The 18698-nt window shown below is 42.6% G+C and overlaps 1 long non-coding RNA gene across 2 annotated transcripts; it reads left to right on the top strand.

Moving 5' to 3' along the window:
- The first annotated feature begins 1740 nt into the window (after positions 1 to 1740).
- Positions 1741 to 14297, top strand: LOC116653140 (uncharacterized). 2 transcript variants are annotated; one of them, XR_014944331.1, is made up of 4 exons: positions 8408 to 8614; positions 9145 to 9277; positions 9718 to 9885; positions 13802 to 14297. It is a non-coding gene; the product is annotated as an uncharacterized LOC116653140 (long non-coding RNA). The 2 variants fall into 2 exon arrangements; XR_014944332.1 differs by lacking the exons at positions 8408 to 8614; positions 9145 to 9277; positions 9718 to 9885 and adding an exon at positions 1741 to 1940.
- The last annotated feature ends 4401 nt before the right edge of the window (positions 14298 to 18698 follow it).

The following is an 18698-nucleotide window of genomic DNA, read 5'->3' as shown; positions in this document are numbered from 1 at the left end:
TGGTCTTAATTCTTTACTCTTAGTTATTCTGTTTTGTTTCCTGCTGAGGCATTTTACCTTTGCCTCTAACTTATTTCACTCTTAGTCAAAATCAAAAGAAAATAGAGATTCGAAGAAAGCCTCCCTTAGAATAGGCTAAACACTGAGTATTAGTCGTTAGATGTATGAAACAGGGGAAGCAGGAAGTTAGAAACGTTCAGGAAGTCAGTATGCATTCAAGTAGTTAATGGCTTAGGGGGCAGATGAGCCCACACCCACCCACTGCATTGCATGACTACATCACCAGCATTCACGGATTCCAACCTTTGATATCTTTAATACCTTTGGTTATCAAACCCAAACTCACTCATATGCCATAAGCGGTGTTGTACTGGGAGCCCATGCAGGTAATTTTGATGCTCAGAGAAGACAACTCATTTCAAACTGTGGCAGGTGAGAGTGCTCAGCAGGCCTGAATTTCTGCAGAGAGAAAGGACTGGATTCTCCTCCCTGTTAGCACCACCCAGTCTGAGTCATGCAAGCTGGAAGCCATAGAGCAGTTGCCAAACTTCCTCACCTAGATCATGCTATCTGGTGTAGGCTACACCGGGATTGCTGAGTGACATGTTTGGATGTATAATTAAAATACATTGAGCACAGGACTGGACTGCTGGGGAGGTAACCAGGTTACTTTGGGGAGGTGCCAGGGCTTCACCATCCCCAGAGCAAAGAATTTCTTCCTAACATTTAACCTAAATCTCCCCTCTTTCTGTTTAAATTCTGTGTAGAATTTCAAATGTGTTTGGCTTCTGCCATTCAAAATAACAGACAAAGTTATATGATAGAATTCAGATGTTGTAAATCGTAATGGATTTTGATCACAGGATATGATGCTACTCGGTCACAGCAGCCCAGATCCCTGTAGGACACATAGTTCCATTGGCTTCACTGGAAGTTAGGGGCCACAGTGAGCTCTGTGGTAGAGAAAATCTGTCTTTTGAGCTGTGGCTCCTTATTTGAAGCACTTTCATTTCTGACAGCCTCAAGTGATGCACTGAAACATGCAGACAAGGTGTCCTGGGCACTGAACACCTCACTCACAGTAAGCCTCTGTGTGCTCCTTAATTCAGTTAATATAGAATACTTCTACATGAATGAGTGGCCGAGGCAAGAGGAGGTCCGAGCGGAAATTTCAGAGTGGAAAGCCCCGTGGAAGCAGGATGTGAGGGCAGACAGGCAGGTGCTCAGTAAATAGTCTGTGTGCTGGGACACTGGGGAGATTAGAAGCTCCTGTATCTTGATTTCCTAGTCAGTGGGATGCAGGAGAACCTACTGTCCTTCTGTTTAGGAATAAGAACTTGGTTAAAGGCATGCAACCTGACTCATATTTCCTCGTGCATCCTCTCAAGGAGAATATCAAGGCCTCAGACTGGATAATGATGCAGAAATGCACACTGACAGTGATCCCAATAGCCAGGCTCGTGGAAAGAAAGTCTCAGATGTGAGTGAAGGATGTGAGGCTGCAGCCTAATTGGTTAGAAGCAAAGAACTCTCAGACATCTGAAGTGTGCAAAGCATAAGGCTGTCCTCTAATTTCTGTTTTGGCAGTTTTCTTGACACTTGAAGGTAAAGTTAATATTAATCACTGGGGTAGGGGGAGGGAAATGCAACCTTTCTCTCTTTGATCTTTCCTCCTTTAATCAACAGTTTCTAAGTGCAATAAGATGGTTCAGATGTCAGCAATGTATTTTTATCTGGCAGTTGTTCCATGCATATCCTAAAATGAAGAGGTGCAACTGTTGGAACACAGCATGGTGATTCTGGAGAAGGAAACCTCCTTTCTGGATTCGCACTGTTCATTGGTCTGACAGCTTTGGACATCCATGGAATTATAACTGTTCCTAAGATGAATCCTGCACATGGCACAGTTGCTCTGCTTCCTGTAACTCACATAAATGTTGGTGAGTAATTATTCTTGAAGAAGCATCCTTTCTGTATGGAGTTAGCCTTGCAAGCAAAAGAACATTAGAAGCAGCACCCAGACCAGGTCAGTAGCCAGCCAGAAGTGAGTAGGGATTGCAGGCAGGAGGTGGCAGCCTCGAGTAGCAGCACACTGCACTCACTCAGACCTGAATACTAACAGGAGCTGGGTGTAAGTAGCTTAGGGTCTTGGTCCTTGCTTTAAGCACTGCGGCTTGAAGATGGAAACCAAACTTTGTCCCTCGTGCCCAGTAATTAAAAATGTCACTACGTTGCAATATAGTTGCAGTGTTGGAGTTGTATGGGTTTTCTTAGAATATTGAATATTTTGTTCAATATCTTCTGAGGGAAGGAGCATAGGGCTCTTTATTTAATCCATCCCATTCTCATCTGGCTTCATTTCTTCTTCTGAGGAAAATTATGTTGCAGACAAGAATAAGTCCCCCGCAAAACACTGTACTGTTTTGTTTGTATGTCTAATTCTCAAGCCCCATCCTGGAAAGCTGATGGTCCTCCATGGCCTGGCTATAGCCCACAAGGAGAATTCTGCCTCTCGTGAGCTACAACGAAGTAATGGTAAATGAACCTGCTTTGATTAAAAACGTCACTGACTGAACTGTTCTAATCAACAAAACCTTGCAATTATCCTCTCACAGCAGAGAGAGGAACTTGATGACATCATTGTTTTTTTCCCTTTGAAAATGCTTAGTTGGAAGAAGACAAAAAAAGATTAAGTGAATCACATGCAACATCCCACTTGGAATCTCTGAATAATCCCAAAGGCTGCCATTCACTGCAGCCATCAAAATGGAAGCCAAAAGAGTTCTGCAGTGTTGCTTTTTGCCCCCTGGGTGGGTGTTCATGGTAGAAAATTTCCTTGTTCATTTTATTGTAAGATCTGTGTATCCCTTGACTGTTTTTTTTTTACTGGAGTCCCACATTGAGAACAACATATTCTGGACCAAATCTTAGTTTACATGTAAACCCTTGCTTTAAAAGTTTACATGTACCAAGTGTTACATCTGACATCCTTCAAATGGGATCCTTTGGTTAAAATGTGTGCACAGATCTGTTCCCCACAGGGAAAATGGTCTACCTGGACAGATTGGAATACATGACTGGGTTTTCTGTAATAGTTTAATCCTTTAGATACAGAAGACATTGTCACGAACGGTTTTGTTTAATCTTTTCATTAAACAAACATATTCCTAAGTTTGCATAAGCAGTCACCCAGCTGTGACTTCCACACAGCCTCAGTAACTGGGAGGGTGTGGTGATTACATTTCCTCAGGGACTTTCCTTCCATCTGACTACCAAAGAGTAATTCATTCCTGAGTTCACATCATTTGTTTGCTCTGTTTCTTCAGCCTTCGCCTGCAGGAGATAAATGGGTGAGGTAACAGTGGTCTTTCTAATGCAAAAGAGTGAGGGATGATTTGTTGAGCCAGATTCCCTAAAGAAAGAAGGCTTGTGTGCACTGATTTTGTCTGGCCCAACACCCAGCACTAGGACATGGAATTCCATTGGCCAATTCACTTCAGTATGAAAAAGAGAAGACTCCAGTTCTCTGCCATCCCAGCAGTTTTATGAAAGGAGATGGCTGGGAGCAAGAGAGAATGGCATTTATTTTTTCCTTTAGAATATAAGCAGTTTTTCAGATATCAAAATGAGTTCTTTGTAGTCAAGATGAGCATCTGTCTTTGTGTGTTTGTTTGTGTTTATTTTTTAAGTGAGGCCACTGAAACTGTGCGAGGATTTGCACACCCTGTTTCATGCAGCTGAGCAGCGCTGTCAGGACTCTCAGCTGAAGGGCTGAGCCTAACAGCTGTCCTGTGTAAGTGCTTGACCAGAACTGTGTAGTTTTCACTCCTTCACAGCCACATTACTGGAACAGGAGAATGTGCCAGAAGATGTTTTACTTTGTGAAAAAGTCTGATAGATTTGAGCCTTATTGGGTCTGCACTGCTGAAGAAATATGCTTTCCTTTTCAAAAGTGTTTGGAATCCTGCAGCTTCATTTCTGTTTCTTGGTTTTCTCAGCATAACAGCAGCAGCAGCATTGGCTTGTACAGAATGGCGACAGAAGTGTTTCAGATCCAGGTGTGCAGTGGAAGAAGGCTTTCCTTGCACAGCTCTGTGGGTCCTTCTAGCTGTTACATACTGACCTGTCACAAAGGGGGTTCTGTAAGTTCTCCCTAATTCATATTAAGCACAATTAGGTAGATTTTATTAAGCAGTTTAAAATCCTGTTCTGACAGTTAGCATCTGGTTTTGCATCACTTGAATTAGCAATACTCCCACTAGCTCTTCTCTTAGCACATCTGAGGAGCGTTAACCCTATCCACTGGCATTACTAGATGTAAAAGAAATCATCTGCGTGTGACCTGAAGCCCTGTTGCCAATGCACAAGCATGTAGTATTGTGGACATGGCTACAAAAGAGAAGATAATTCTGTTTGGAGGGCTTGACTACTCAAGCTCTATGAACGGAAAAAAAAGGGCTGACCCATACAAGCCAGCATCAATGAGCAGAATCACATTTTAAGCCACTTAACCAAGTTGGTTTCTTATACTGAGAAAAAACTGCAGGTAGATAGAAATGGTGTGTTTAAAGTACTACGTCGTCGTTGGGGGCACTAAGGAATCTGTTCCAAGTGTGGAAATAAAGTCTTCACCATGTATGCACTGGAGGTTCTAAGAAGAAGGGATGGTTGGAGTGCAAGGGATAATCTTGAGCTGTGAGCAGCATGAGCAGACATTTAGGGAACCCTAGCTCTCTGTGTGGAAGGAAAACCTAAGGGAAATGAGCAGTACATCTGTGAGCAATAGAATTAGCAAAGCCTGATTTCTGATGGGTTTGTGTCTCATTCTGGGCTCTTTCACATCTAATCCAGTGCAAGATCTGATCCAAGCTTTTTCCCAGGCCTGGATGATCTTTGTGTCTGTCGTCAGACATCGTTTAGTGAACAGGGATTTGGTACATCCTTTCCCATGGCTGGAGGTGCTGTTTGGATCTCTTCTTCCCAGTTGGCTGCCTTTGTCTGCTAAAGTTGCAACAAATTTGTATCTTGAATTCTTTACTTCACTTACAAACTTATTTGAAAAGCACACACTGGATTCAAAAGTTATTTAAAGGGGAAGTGAAAGCAGCAGAATATGCACTCACACACAAAATACAATGGCATAAGCCATACATATACAATGTACAGGAAATCAAAAGAGTTAGAGAAGGCCTCCCTCACTTATGGTGGTTTCCAGCACTGGTGATATCATTTCAGATGAGGGGGAGATGGGGAGGGGGGCAGGTTTGGAATAGGAAGGGTGAATGGAAGCATCATTAAAACCTGCTTTTACTTTGTGACCTTTGAAGTTGTTCCGTACAGAACTGGCGTATAATTCTTCAACACTGTACATGTGTGGTAGGTTCGTTGGTTAATTTTGATCTGTTCTTTTACTTTGCAACTCAGTTATTTATTGGGTGAGAAAATGTATAGTTAAAATCCCAGATTTAGTCTAAACGTAAAGTAATATATATTATCTTTTCTAAGAGGAAGTTGCACTGGTATGTATGGGAAAACAAAATCCAATAAGAAGTCTGTGTATCCAGTATCCTGCCTGTTTGCATTGCCTTAGCCAACGTCAGAATCTGCTCCAGGGATAACAAAGGTAGCAGAGGTGGGGTTCTTTGGAGCTTGTTAAGCCATTTTCCTGTACTGGATGTAATGTTTGTTAGCAGATTAGAACTGAACCTTGGGTATCATAAATGAGCTGGTGATGAGCCAACAGTGTGCCCTTGTGGCCAAGAAGGCCAGTGGTATCCTGGGGTGCATTAAAAAGAACACAGCCAGGCTCTCGTTGATGTGTAGTGATAAAATAAGGAGTAATGGAATAAAACTTGCACACGGGAAGTTCTGTACAAATATGTGGAATAACTTCTTTGTGGTAAGGATGACAGAGCACTGGAACAGGTTGTCCAGGGAGGTTGTAGAGTGTCTTTCTATGGAGATATTCAGTACCTATCTGGACACCAACCTGTGTGACTTACTGTAGGGATCTGCCTTAGCAGGGGGTTGGACTCAATGATCTCTTGAGGTCGGTTCCAATCCCTGTGATGATTCTGTGAGTTTGTGGGGTATGTACAGTAAAGAAGAGCTGTCTTCCAAAGAACTCCAATTCAGTTACAAGTTCTCAAAGGCAAATCCTTACATTTAGCTGAAAGGTATTCTCCTTCCTTTACAGCATATGAAAAAGGCCTGACAGTTTATTTCTGAAGTGAAAGAAGGAAGTATCAGCCTGTACTTCTGCCTTTTTCCATGTAAAAACATTCAACTGATACCAGTGGCTGGATGCTGTACCACAGAGCTGGAAAATACAGGATGACTGAGTCAATAAGAAAAATTCCTTATTCCCAAGTATGAACTCCTTTATGAGGGCTCACATTCTTTAATTTAATAAGTATAAAACATTGTTCCTTATTCCAAAGTTCACCTGCCAGGTTACACTCTTGTAATTCCACTGCTTTATAATTGCAGTTATCTTTCAGTAAGGACCAGAAGTTCTTCTAAATAAAAACAAGCCTGGGAAGAAAAGAGAATATAATTTGAGGCCTCCTTTAAATATCGTGAGGATTAAATGCCCCTTTTCTGCATATAGTAACACTTTTTATAGTGTGTGAATGAGTATTTTGGGGTATTTGTTCTTAGCACTGTGAATGAACCAACTGGTCCTCTTGATTCTGTGAACGGAAGAAGTCTTTTTTTGTGTGTAACCTTGGCAGCGGGCATAAGGATGCTCATGGATGAAGGAAAATGATTATGGAAGCTGGAGACTGGGTGAGGTCTTAGGAGTTGTATCACAACATGTTCATTCTACCTTTAACACTCTTCCTTTGATGCTAAGTATATTAGAAGCATTGTCTGAATCATGGAAAACAAGATTTATTCACAGATCCTGGTGCCGCAGACCACATCCATAGCAGCCACAGTGTTCTTCTTAGCATGCTCAGTGTAAGTCTCAGCATCTCAGATCACTTTTGGCGTTCCTTGTGTCTCCCTGTAGATAGATCAAGCCAAAAGTAAGCTTTACATCACTACAGCAAGCCAAGCAAGGGACTGCCAGCTTAGCAATGCTTTGAACATAATCATATGGGACTTGTAGTGGCAAAGCAGTGCTTAAACAACTCTGACCTTGCTGCATCTCTTTGGGTCATTCAGATGTAATAAAATATACGTGCTGTTGGAGATGGGATTCTGAGCCAGCAGTCTTTCAGTGTGACCAACTATACTGTTCATATGCAGATGCAACAGTTATTTTAGGTAAGTCTGTTCTTCAGTGTAGACATTGGTGAGTCCATTATTATGAAGGAAACAGAATGACAGAACATTTAATTGATTAATTACTCTATATTCAAAACACAGTCAGATCCGGGGGAGGAATTAATTTAGTAAGGAAAAATGATGTACCTTTCAAAAAAGTATAACGAATATTGTCAGTTTAACATAATAAGTGCTGTTCAAGATTATTTCTCAGGTCTCATTGATGAATATCTAAGAAAATCTGAATGTTACAACACACATACAGGACAATTTCTCATTCCATTTGCATTTCTTTCCTCGTCCCCATACTTTTTCTCCTTAAAGTTGCCCAAGCCACACATGTAGGGATTTTTACTCTTCGCTCTCATGCCCTGCAGTATAACCTCATCATTCCAGACCAATATGTGGCAGTCATTTAGCAATACCTCTGCAAAATACTGATGTTAACAAAGTTAGCAAAAAGCTTGTCATTTAACTTCTAGAAGCCAGGCTGAAAATATAGTGCCAATGCAGGGGATATGTGCTTTTTTTGTGGTCAAAATGAATAGACTGAATCACTGAGACAATAAAGATGGAGTCTCATGATGGTATTGTACACCGCTTTGCTTTTCATTTTGAAGGGAACTAGCAAGTAATTGGCAAAATAAAATGAATCACCCCCTGTATTTCAGCCATCTTGTCTCAGCAAATGGTCAGTAGTCAATAAGGAGAAGAAGGAACTTGAGAAAATGATTTGTTCCATTTATCTTAGATATCCATTTCAGGATAGAGCAGCTCATCCCTCAGAAGGAGGAAAGCATTCTGTCTCGTATGTGCAGCTGTCTTGCTTAGATTCTAAATGAATTCTACTCTAACTGGCCTACCTAACCTGTTTTTGCTACTGGAATCAGATGAAAATTCAGTCAGTATTTGCAAATGCAAAGCTCTACAGAATTAGGATTCATCATTCTATATTTTACCCTGCTTCACAGAGAGGCAGAGAAGGTTTTTTTTCACCTACCCGCTGAGAACAAAGTGCTGATTTGGCTCTATGGTTCTTGGAAACTGTCTTTGCTCTGCTATTTCCTGTTATTTTCTCAAGCTGTGTATTTCAGATGTGAATGAGGACCAACCCCGAATCTCTTTTTGCTTGTAGATGCCTTGGACAGATGTAGATGGGTGTTTCATGCCAGAAAAAAAAAAAAAAAAAGGAGTGGAAAATGAAAGCACGGCAGAAAGTTTTCTCAGCTTAGTTGTGAGGATTCACTCCTCACTGTCTATGGTAAACCATGGCAACACCTTCACTATTGCTGACGTTACCTGACTTGCTCTGCAGAGGCTGCACACCAACTCCCATCCCCTGGTAAGACCTTTGGCACTTTGCATGGTTGTTATTTGTTTCATCCTCAGACACACGTTACACTGGCAGACCAAGGCAGCGAGTACTTTCTTTGGTAGCATTGACAGGGGCTTTGAGCATCTCCATTCACAGCTCTTTGCTGCAGCCTGACATTGTGAAGCTGCCTGCGGGCCAGGCACTGCTGCAGGACAAGCAGATACTTCCAAACACCATTCCTGGCAGCAAGAACAGACAATTAAATTTAAAGATGAGCCATTGCCACCATTCATTTGAATGACTGTGGTGCATCAGCATATTGCTTGTGTTTGTTGACACATGTAGTTTATAGAATTTGGTTTGTGTGTGGTGGGAAGAGGAAATACGTCACCGCGGTGATCTGGCTCCTCATCTGTGTTGGTGGCCTTATTTCATACCTTTTTGCATGCTAAATGGAATGAAGTGCTCTCAGAATCTGTAGATGATCTGGCAGGAGCTGAATGAGTATCCTTAAAACCATTTGTACTGTTGTGCTTTCTGTTTTGTGACCCTGGCAGATCAGTGATTGGAAAAGTTGCTCACATGCCATCTCCACCTGCTACTATTGCCGTGCAGCAATAGGTCATTTCCTTCCCAAACATGACTGGCTTCTGATACCAGTGGGAAATTGGCAGCTCTTCTATGAAAGCAGTAGGTTCCAGTTTCTTCTTTTGGCTTTTCACTGAGATAGGAGAGGAGTTGTTATGGTTATGTCCCCAGTGCTCTGAGTTATAGCTTTCTTTCCTACATAACGGCTTTTTCAATCATTAAGTACAATTAGTATATGGAATCATATCTTGTATTGTATAATCCTGTGATCTTTGTTTTTTTTGGTTTTTTTTCCCATTGTTGTGGTCTTAATTCTGAACAAAGCTGCACAGCCTCCAGTGAAAATGTTTCCCTTCTGCCTCATGGCCTTTCTTTCTCATTCCTATAAGAAGAGAGTGCAGAATAAAGTTGCTATCTTGACTTCCATGGTCTGGCTAAAGAAATGACATAGAAGGACTGAGCTGTACCTCTCCTTGTTTCTCTGTCATATCAAAAAGGTGAGGTTTAGGATTGTTCATTACTCTTCTAATTCTCTTCTCCAGGGAAAATGGAAGCTGTAGCAATTCTTCCTTATGATGGTCCTTAAAATCAGCAGATAAGGAACCGCTGTTGTTAAGCAGCAAGCGGGCAGTCCCCCCATCTCCAGCCTCAAGGATCACCTCTGCAGAGAGCTGTGCTGGAGCTGTGCAGCTGTCAGGGAGTGACAGAAGGTGGTGAATTTAGTTTTTACTCTTAACTGCATGAAACAGCTGCGTTGGCTTTGCATGTCATTCAAAGATTTGCTCTCTCTGAAAGTTAGGGTAAGCTGTTTATGGCATAAAATGTGTGTCCTAATAAATGTGCAGTCTTCTTCCTGTCAGCAACTGAAGATGGTGATAGGATCACATGTTGTTGCCCATGCTTTCGTGTAGCCTTGTTAATGAAATAGGTAATCCTGTTTGTCTTAAAATCAAGGCAAACATCTCTCGTGTTCTGTCCATCTGTTCCAGACACTGACAGCACGCTCATTACCATGGTATTGGAACAGTCTGGTACACAAATAGCAATCAGCAGCTATTAGCATAATATTAGTACTAGATCCATAAAGTTAATATTGGCAGAGATAGGAGGTATCGCATGCTGTGAGCTAGTTTCTCAGCAGATGTACTGTGTTCTGCCAGAATGTGATAATATTCTGTATAAAAATCAGTAGAAGGGTACAATTTATAATTATTTCATGCAAGCAGCATAAATTGTCCATATAATACAAGTCAATGACTTCATTTTACATTCAGTAACTAGCAATCTATTGTTGTCTTGTAGTAAAACAACATTCTATAGAAAGCTAAGCATATAAACAGGAGTGGGAGTGAGAACGGCCGTTTGTGAGGGTAGATGGTGATAGGACAAGGGGAAATGGCTTTAAACTGAGACAGGGGTGGTTTAGGTTAGATATTAGGAGCAAGTTTTTCACACAGAGGGTGGTGACGCCCTGGAACAGGTTGCCCAAGGAGGCTGTGGATGCCCCACCCCTGCAGGCATTCAAGGCCAGGCTGGATGTGGCTCTGGGCAGCCTGGTCTGCTGGTTGGTGACCCTGCACATAGCAGGGGGGTTGGAACTGGATGATCATTGTGGTCCTTTTCAACCCAGGCCATTCTGTGATTCTATGATATGATTCTAAGTTCTATTTTTTTTCAACATGCTTTAAATCAAACACTGAAAGCTCCTTTTTTTTCCATCCTCCTACCCCCCAGTCACTGATAACTGATACAGGATGGAATCTTTGCATGCAGGAGGTCACTCATCCCAAATGTCCAGCACATGTGACAAGGTGTACTCAGCATGAGGTCTTCTGGTGCAGTGTTGGAGAGGTGGCAGTCACTGCAGCTCGCCAGGAACTGTCACACTGTGTCTGCAAAGACTCCCAGTGTTGCTTTCTGAAAGGAGTGAAAGTTGCTTTCTGCTTTAAAGGCCCACAGAAAGAACACAGATCTTTCAGATCAACATTTTCAGACCTCAGGCCTCAAACCTTTCAGATTTCAAGGGAAGCAGATTAGCAGATCCCTCCAAAAGATCCTGACCGCCCCGTAAAATGCAGCTGTTCTCTTCCTGTCTTTATACCCCTTCACAAATCTGATTTACACACATTCAGAAGCCTGGCTTCAGACATGTCCTTTTCATCTGGTCACTTTTCCTATGATACAGTATAAGGTTTATTTTGGAGTTGAGCAGCCTCACTTCTTCAGTCTCTGGTATATGAATTGCTACTTAAAAGAAGTGGATTCCTCCCAGGTGGCATATTTTTGCAGATCTGGTTCAATAAATAGCTCGTGTGTGTGTATATATATATACACACATATACATATATATATACACATATGTAAAGCTTTTCTTTCCTTTCTTAGTCAGAATATATTCCTGAGAGACCTATTTTGCAAGCTTGTCTGCTGAGGCTTCTGTAGAGAAGAAAGCAGACGGAGCCTTTTCAGACTGCAGCTTCACAGTTGCTGTGTTGAAAGCATGAACCAAAAGTGAAACCAAGCTATTACAGATCTTACTTTTCATCAACACCTTTTCCTTGCTTTGCTCTTCAGCAAATTCCTGCTGAGCTAACATTTCTGTTAGCATGACAGTGCTCATACATGCGCTGCTGTAATAAGAGGGAGCATCTTTGACCGAGCTGGTTGTGATTGTGTTGAAAGAAGCAGGTTGTCATTGTGTGTCAGTCCTGACTCTTCCACTGAATGTGAAACTTACATGGTCGTGCTGTTGGTTTAGTCTCCAGTCTCCATTTTCACATCAATAGCAGGTTTTTTGAGGTTTTTTTTTTAGCTCACTTACAGAATTCTGCATGTATCATAAACTAATGAGAAATGTAAATGGCTCATTAAGAACAGTGCTGCCAAAGAGCTGTGTATGCACGGAGCCTAGCTGAGATGGACAAGGAAACAAGTAGGAACTGTGCTATAAAAACAGAGGATCACTCCTTGCAGTTCAGCTCTGCCTTCCACACAGCTTTTGGCTCAGCTGTGGGAAGGAGTCTAAAGTACTGGGTGACATTCATACATGTTAGATACAGGGGAGGGCATAGGGCAGGATTTTTATCCTGTTATTCACTTTTATCGATCTCAGTTATTAAGTAAGTGGTGCAAATTAGCATTAACCTTGACTTAAATGTCTAAGAGCTATTTCCCATTAGGCTAATTGTGTATATCCCACTGTGTTTCTTGCAGGGTCTGTGGCTCATGGGTGCATGCCACACTGCCCCTTTGGGATACAGTGCAGTGAGTAGGAAAAGGAATGTGTCTGAGCTTGGCATAACCGCAATAAACATAACGTTACGGCTGGAACTTTCTTGGATTGCTCTTTTCTCTCTCGCTGTCACAGGCCAATATCTCGGTTCTCTGCTGTCAGTTGCTTTGAAGCAATGTTATTGAGAAGGAGGAGTCACTTCTGCTTCAGTTTTGTGCATTTATTGAGACTGAGTAAACTCTAGCTAGAATAATGCTGTAACCACAGCTTACTTTATGTAGCTTTTTTTGCCATGGACATCACTGCCCACTGAAAGAAAGTGAAGATGCATCACCTTCTTTTTTTTCCAAGGTCTTGTTGTATCCATGAACAGAAAGCAGTAGCAAAGTGCTTTATCTGCCCCCCTGGCTGCAGCATGCATTGCAGCAGGACATACTTCCACTGCAGTTCTCCCTTGGTTTCTTAAGATGGGCTGCATCCTCCTCAACAGTCTTTTATGTTTATGACTTGAAGCTTAACACACGTAGCCATTTAATGTTATTATTTTATATTACTTTGCACAATTTTGACTGACACCTCAAGACAGGAGTTGGAGGAGAACCATGGCCTCGTAGATGTGTAGAAGTGGGTGCCTCCCCACGCTGAGTCAGGGGTTGCTACATCTGGCAAGTGTCACATTAGGACAAGGGCTTGCATGAGAAAAGAGCAGGTGCAATGTTTTCAGTTAATGAAGGATCCTGTGATCTCTGATAATGTTAATTACGTCTTGATGGAAAGAGCAATAGTCCAACTGCTCCTTCCGAACTCTACTCTTAGAACTAACAACAGCTAAAAATCAGCTCGGTGGAAGCTGTTGCTGTATCTCTTCCGTGTGGATCTCAGCTGGATGGCCAATAGCAAAACAAGGGTGGCTGTTCTTATTTTCTGTTCAAATGCTATCTCAGATAATAAGTCCGAGTGACTTTCCGACACACTCAACTTTGTGATGCTCCTGATTTAGTGATGATTTTACTACATCTTCTGAACCATTAGCAAGTTTTGTGTGGAATGAATATTAAATGGGACAGTATGGTGCTAGATAGCAGCTGGATCTGAATAACCTCACGTGTTCAAAACGTGACTCGTTTTCTCCACAGTACAAAAAGAATCTCATTAGTTAATGAGTATAGGCAGTGTGTGCAGTGTGTAGGAATTGACTGTGTTTAATCGTTTATTACTTCATCTTTAAATAGCTATAAATAATTTTAGTACCTGATTTTGAATAACATTCTTTCTAATTGTTTTTCACCACTGTTACCAGTGAAATGTAAATATATATATATATTAATCCTTAGCGGTTAATTTATAGCTCCTAAAATTATATATCTGTTCTGTCTCCTTTTGTTTGCTTTTAGGGAGAAACTTGATCTGCCTCATCGGTGCCATTTCCACATTGTGTCTGATCTCAGAAGAAGGACAGCATGGATGAATTTGTGCAACAACCCTACCTGCCATAGAAGATTATATCTGACAAGAAAATCCACTGGTGACTTGTGAGCTACACTGGCCATCCCCCATCCACAGTGGTAAGCAGTCTTTTGAGACCTGCGAGAATCTTTTTGGTACGCCTGGAAATTAGTCTTATTATTTAAGTTTCTAAAGACAGAACATAGAATCCACCTTCTGTGGACTAAAGAATCTGTTCGGTGCTTGATTCTCATCTTGGCTGTTCTACTATAGTGAGCTTTACCACTTGAATTCACTGATTGAAGTTTTAAGCTGAATGAAGCCTCTGTTTGTTTTATTTCTTTTTTTGAAATCTGTTTCCAAAATTCGGAGTATTTTGCAGTTCAAAAACTGTTCTTTGCTTCATCAAAGACTTTATTAAACTGACCTATACCACCCTCCTCACAGGACTGTAGTGTGTGTATCCTTATATGATACAGATAATAGGAATTACAAGATTTGGTCTGAAATAATAGGGTTGATACTTAATCCTCAATCTGAAGGAACTGGAGTAAAGGTTGTCAGTTACAGATCTGTAAGCTACCATTGTCTGTGTGTTAGGATGAAGGCATTTGGTTCTTAACAGACACGGAGCCCAAGCTTTCTCACTGTGTTTCTGTTACATTTGAGGATTAATGCTGAATAACAATGATAACAGATGAAACCCATCTGGTTTTCTGTTGTTTGTTAGTTCAGTTCAGTGTATGACTACTCACAGTTTAGTCTGCCAGCCAAGGAAGGTATGCAATTATCAACAGTACTGATAGGACAACCCTGTTATGTAAGCATATTTTCAGATCTCTCCAAATTCCATAATACTTAACAAAGTAAAACTCTTGAGGTGAAATGCACCTGTTTACAGAATAATTAAGCATCAAGGAGAGGTGTGCTTTAGAGCTTTGGATAGACTAAATGTCTTTGCTGAGTGATCCTTTGCCTTTCAGATGATCTCCATCCTATCGCCCTTTTAGGCACAAAATATAGCAGGATTCATTTAAGAAGTAGAAGCAAGAGAAACACAGAGTTGTAGGGAAGGTTTTTGTGTTTGGAAGACTGTGGGGGCCCAAGCACGGCATGCAATGTGGGTTTTTTTTCGGGGTGTGGGGGGGGAGGATCTCATTAGTGTGGCGCCTTTGAGCTGTAACTTATTTCTCCAGCTGCCTATCCAATCACTGACATGAGCAGGAGTCCAAAACAATCCTGTCTGGAGAGAGGAAAGTGCCTGTGGAGCTGGGCTGAAGTTGTTTGTCCTTTCCTATTGAAGATATGCATAGTGTGGGAGGTGGCTCCTCCTTCCTCCCCGCATCTGTAGCTGCTGTGAAAACTGATAATTCCATGAGACGGTCAACTGCAGTTCCACATGTAGTAACAGAAGCCTGAGATGCTCTCTCCCAACACACAGCTAATGCAAGCAGCTTCACAAACTTGCTTACAGGTGCCCCAAACCAAGTGAAGTGAAACCAGATACTGATGAGTGGGGAGAATGATGGTCCAAAAAGCTGATATTGAAGACAAGAGATGAAGCAGTGGAAGATGAGAGAAAGTACAGACTCTGACTTGATTTGTCATTGTTTGCTAGAAATGTATCTTTTTGTCCACTTCTGGATGCATACAAATGTATAAGAAAATTGCAGCCTGTCAGCCTAACAGGGTGAAGCTCTCCTCCAGAGCCTTGGCATCAAAACCCAATTAATCCACCTTTGGTATTAAATCAATGTCAGTGTTAAATAACATCCGTGCCAAGCAGGGAGATGCTAGTCCTGTTGGATGAATACATGCCAGAGCATTTAGATGATAACTGGTGTGATGAATTAAACTTTTATGCAAATAGATACCTAGGCAAAGAGCACAGTGACCAAATTCCATTGTGCACTACCCTGTTATCTCCACTGGGCTGCAAAACGCATGAGTCAGAGGCAGGAGATAGCCCTTGGCATTATCTGTGAAGAGTACTATGATCCCCACTAAGCAAACCAGTATGGTTTTACTTCTTGATGTTCCTGGGCCCTTTTCAAGCATGCTTTCTAGCAGTACTCTGCCCCAGTGTTTATGTGGCAGTCAGCTGAAGTCCGCATTACTAATAAAGAGTCCATTTCCGGGAAGGGAACCAGGGCTATGTGCAGGGCATGGTGTGCCTCAGGGTCCAACCTCTTGTCACACAGCTGTGGTCCACAGGCTGAGCTGCCATGACAAACACAAGATACAGAACCCATCCTTGGATGGCGCAGAGTCACAGACACTGTACATGTCATCTTGAGCTCTTTCTTCTTTATCTTTTGTGGCACTGAAGATTTGGTTTGAAATAAATACAGTTGAGGCAGAGGATACAACTCAGTTTTCTCCTGGTGTCTCTTACAACCTTATTTTTTCTACGATTATAGCAGGTGCATTTAGTTCCTGCCCTGAGCTGGCTGTGTTCAGCTGCTTCCAGTAGGCCTTGTGCAGCTCAAGCTCCGATGACCAAACGGCTTCCTCCGAGGCAGCTCACGCAATACAAAATGTGGTTATGTCATTTTTGCAGAAGGTTTGGAAATCGAGATCTAAACTGTGCCAACAGTGCAAACTCAAGAACAGCATAAAGAAAGGTATAAAAGTTAATAGGTATCCAATTTAAAATAACCTGCTATTTCAACTCTACATGGCAGTTACACCCCAAACTCCTACGTGCTCACTATAGTACTGAAGCAAAATGAGGCCTGGATTCTGAAGAAAGGAGCCAGAACAAGGTGCTAGGACTCCTTCCAGGAGTTTCCCAGCAGAGATAAATGTCTGCTCTCTTGGGAGAATGCCCCTCTCATCCCACAAATTGCTCTTGACACTTGATCCTACCTGTACCTACTTCGCTTCTGACTGCAACCAGAACCGAGGTGAAACCTCTGGCCCCATTCCCCTCGCTGTAGGATGAAGAAGCACAGGCCATACCAGGCAGAAACAAGAGGTAGGGCTGGCTGGACAGGTGATTCACAGACCAGTAAGTTCCATCACACCATATAGTTACCCATCTCCTTTGAGAAGCAATGTGTGATAGTGGAACAGCTCTTTTGAAAGGTTCCAGAATACTGTTTCCCTCCCCAGTTGTGTTCTGTCATCAGACTACACCTGAGTATGAGTTCATTGACTCCTTCCCTCTCAGTGGCACCCATGGGTCCATCGGCTATAAGCTGATCAAGAATTCACAAGGAGAAGGAGAATGGGCCGACACCACTTCCAATGTGCTGCTAGCACACCTGAAACAGACTGGTTGTATTGTTAGGAAAACACTGGCATCTGAAAAGCACTGCAGAGAGATTAGACACATGGGAGGATTGTGAGCAGTGCAGGAGAGACGAGCTGCTATTGATAAGCCCAAATCAGTGTTTGTTTGTTCCCTAGGACACCCAGTATCAAAACAGCCATTTTGCAGCATCTCAGCTTGCTGCTGTGTATTCGTGGTACCTGACCTTCTCAGTCTGGTTGTTATGCATCTGTTAGCCCGTGACCTTCCCACAACGCAGGGGAGGGAGAAGGAAGAGCAGAGGAAGACAGGTGGAGGAATAATATTATTTTTTATTTTCATTTTACACAAGGTCTAGGGAAAAGGACACTGGCAGAGGCCAAACGATACCTGAAAACTGCTGTGTTAACATGGCAGCTTTGTGGGAAGGCAGTATTTGAGTCAGAGGCCTGGTTCTTCCTACCTCTGGTTCAAGGCAAAGGTAAAAATTGTTTAAAAGCTGGTAGACAGCAGACCTGAAACTGGTCCTTGTTAGAAGTGGATATGCAGCTATAGCTTTCATCCACCATCATTTGTGCTTTGCCTCTTTCCTCTCCCCTCTTACATCTGCCTGCAGCCATCACAGATTGCTCTTTCTCTCCTTCCCACCCTCCAAGCTGTGCACTGTCCCTTTTCCACCCCCATTTCCCAGAGCATCCTCTGACAGCAGATGCCATGGGCACTTTTTGTGGTCTAAGGAGAGAGGTAGGAAATGGGGAAGGCGGGTCCCAGCTTGTCACCCAAGCTGGGACAGCAGTCAGAACCAGCAGAGTTCAACCTCAAAAACAGGAGTTTTACTGAGTCAAATTAGTGACCCAAGTCACACAGGAACAGGGAGGGCGATTACAATTCAAGGCAATCTATACTCATGTCTTTTCCTAGGCTGCTCTGGTAGCACAGTGTAGCTGGAGCCAAAGGAAACTCTGAAGCTGATTTCACCATCAGGATAAAATCAGCCCTACCGGCACAGGCAGAATTCAGCCCTGAAGGTATACGAATAATGTCTCCCCAACCAGCACATGATATCGCTGCTCGTGTTGTGCTCCTTTCAGTAAGAGACAAGGAGGGCCTCTTGGACTATCCAGTGGTTCGTGGTGTTCAGGACATACAGTGATACCCGCTTAATGAAGGAGGTGGAACAGGATACACCGTGACACACAGACAATAAATCATTGCTCCCATCCCAGCTGGGAAGCAAGCAGTGGTCACAGCCTGCTCATCCAGTCCAACAGGTACAGAACTGTGACAGCAGCACATGACCTCAGCCTGCACCTCCCAACAAACACCCTCTAGTTCTGCCTTCCCAGAGCAGATACACAGCCTGCAGTGACAGGTCACCACGCATGTGGTCATACAGATTAAACATGCTTTTCTGAGACACGGAAGCTATGTTTTCTCTGCGATGAAGCAGCATCCCACATTTTATTAACCTGTGTGGGTTAAAGCAAATTGAATTGGCAGCTTTCATAGTTTGCTAGTGCCAGAATTGGTTTGTTCCTGTGTCTGTAGTGCACCGAGTATGGCACAGATCTCTTTCCTATGGCCTGTCTGCA

This window comes from Coturnix japonica, chromosome 3, assembly GCF_054131305.1.
Source record: "Coturnix japonica strain WE chromosome 3, WE-NBRP24, whole genome shotgun sequence".
NCBI classification, from domain to species: domain Eukaryota; kingdom Metazoa; phylum Chordata; class Aves; order Galliformes; family Phasianidae; genus Coturnix; species Coturnix japonica.
This window is presented reverse-complemented; position numbering and strand designations above follow the sequence as displayed.